The sequence below is a fragment of the Rattus norvegicus genome, chromosome 18, assembly GCF_021556685.1.
Source record: "Rattus norvegicus strain SHRSP/BbbUtx chromosome 18, alternate assembly SHRSP_T2T, whole genome shotgun sequence".
In the NCBI taxonomy this organism is placed as follows: domain Eukaryota; kingdom Metazoa; phylum Chordata; class Mammalia; order Rodentia; family Muridae; genus Rattus; species Rattus norvegicus.
In genome coordinates, this window is record NC_141551.1 from 42,730,544 (window position 1) to 42,733,291 (window position 2,748).

The following is a 2,748-nucleotide window of genomic DNA, read 5'->3' on the forward strand; positions in this document are numbered from 1 at the left end:
ATAGTTACATGGAAATTTGAAATGTAAATCAGGTATAATTTTCTGTTACAACTTTCAATTAAAAAGAAATAGCTAGTTTTTTGTTTTAAGGGACTCAAACTTAGCAGAAGGAGTCTCACATAAATATCTTTTTACATGGAATCTAAATTAATCTTTGTGACATCATTTTCTTTTGGGGGTCATTTTGTGTCTTTTCATTCAATGAGAAACACAGGCCTTCTCCAACATACTTCTGCTGACAGATCAAATCCTAAACTTGGCAATATAAGGTAATACATTATCTTAGATCTTTTCAAAGGACTAGACTGGTGTTTTTAAAGAAAGCTGGAAACTGGCTTTTCCACATTTAAAATTACTTATTTTAAAGTTCTTGACTGAAAGTGAGAGGTTTCTCTGACCGAGAGCATGGTGGTTTCAATAAATGGTGGTGATGCTAATTTTTTTCCTTTAAACTATCAAGTGCTTTACTGGGCTACATGGATGTAATAGACACTTAGCAATGGTGTTGAAATTAGTGACGGAAAATGCTACAGTAAAGTAGTGAGCAAGCTGACCACAGCCTGCTGCTAACAGAGAGGAGTCTTATCCAAATGATGGAGGGATGGAGGGAAGGAGAGAGCAAAGGAGGGAGAAAAGAAAAACAAAAAAGGAACAAAGAAATTGGGTGCTGTAAGGAAGACCATAGAGTACTTGGAGGTGTGCATGACTTGGGGAACTCAGTGGGAAAAAAAGAATAGTCCAAGGAATATAAGACAGATAATTACAGTTGACATTTATTGATTGCTAGTTACATGCTGGGCAATTCAATATACATGATCCAATCATTATAGTTGTCATATGACTTAAATAATGTCATTATTCTAACTCTGAAGGAAAAAAACATTATAAAGATAAAGAAGGGTTACAGAGGTGTTCTTCATCATAAGGCCTTCCTCTCTGCTTTGCTCGCATTGTTCACATCTGACCCAGCTAGATGCAATGTCAGCAGCAGCAAAGTGTAAGGTTGTTAGCAAAGATAGAGAAAATACAGCACAGCAATGAAAACCCAGCCTATTTAATGTGATGGTTAATCTTAGAAGGATAGGAGGAGCCCAAGTTAAGACGTCTGTAAAGAAAGCCTATCTGCTAAAACCAGGCCACATTAGCCACCAGCTGAATGAGATAATAAATGTCAGGACTCCAGGTTCATGAAATAAAAATTAAGCATAAAACAAATTTGGAGAAAAACTATCAATACTGAGACCAGACAAGATTGTATGTCAGGGACCTTGTAAGTTATAATAATGATAGTCATTCACATTTAATACAGCATTTGGGTTCCCCAGTCAATTTTTATACAAGACTGAGGATTGTCTAATTTTGAAGATGGAAAGTTGAAGCACAGAGAATTTCAATGAATTGCTTAGACTCACACAGCAAATTGAGGATCTGGGATTTCAACCCATGTCTACCCAAGCCACAAGGCAGTGTTTTCATGTAAACTCATGAAAGCTCTCATGCACCCATACGGACAATACTGCAATGCATTGGAAGGCAGTGTTTCTGCTCCACTGCCTTCCTGAAGTGCACACAATAAGATCGATTCAGACAGAATCATACAATGGCAATCTTAGTGCCTGTTTCTTTAGTAAGAATCAAACCTGTGTTTCCTGTGTTGACTTCTATGCTAGCTGCAGGTTTGAAGTAGAATCTTCCAGCATGCTGGACTTCCTTCCTCTCCTGCTGTGAATGGATGGCAGTGGATGTGGTAGGGATTATGTAAAATCTTTGGGGAGCTAGTGTGCCTGGACACTCATTGTCTCAGGTTGGTTGCTTCAGGGCTCATATGCTTTGGATGGTGACCAACAACATTGGCTGTCTGTCATCCCTCTTCTCATAGTCCCTGAGTCCTGTGAGATGGTTCTACCTTGTCATGTGCTTGCCATCTGAGAGCACTCCTACCCTTTTGTGAAGGGTCCCTCAAGCTGTGGAAGCCGCTCAGTGGTTTTTCTGTATGTAGTAGTGGCAGCCCCTGAAAGTAGGGGCATGTAAGTCTGGGTAGATAGGATAAGGGAGTGGGTTTCTGTCAGACACAGCTCAGCCAAACACCTAAATAACTTTCCTTGTAATACTTGCGTTGGTGATGGATGTGCCATACTGCAAAAAGAGAGCTTCATTTAAAACATGAAACAAAACTCGGTATAAAAAAGTGTGACTGGATTTGAAATTCATTTTAGCATTACATTGGATAATAGAAGAAAAACAAGGGCTGTTCATTTCTTGAACTAAAAATGTCAACTGCTACGAATGTGTAAGTAGATGGGAAAAAATAGTCCTGGAGTTTTGGGCTTTGCTTTCCCTTAACAGCTTTATTGAGGTGTAATTGACAGACAATAAACTGCACGTGTTTAACATCTATAACTTGATGAGTTGACACATGTATGCACTTGCAAAGCCATCATCATGACAAGCATGTGAGCATATGGATTACTCCCAAAGGCTTCATCCTCCTCCTGGAGCCCTTCCCTCAGCCCATTTACTTGTCTTTGCCTCCTCTGGCCAAGGCTGATCTGTTCTTTACCACCACGCTGTAGCTTGTGTCTTCCAGAGCAAGGCTTGCCAACAAACATGGCCTGTGAGCCAACACACCCATTGTGTAAATAAAGTTTTATTGGAACAGTCATACTCATTCACACATTGTTTTTGCTTTGGCACTATGGGGTTCAGTAGTTTTAACAGAAGCTTCAAGGTCTCCAATCCCATTCTACA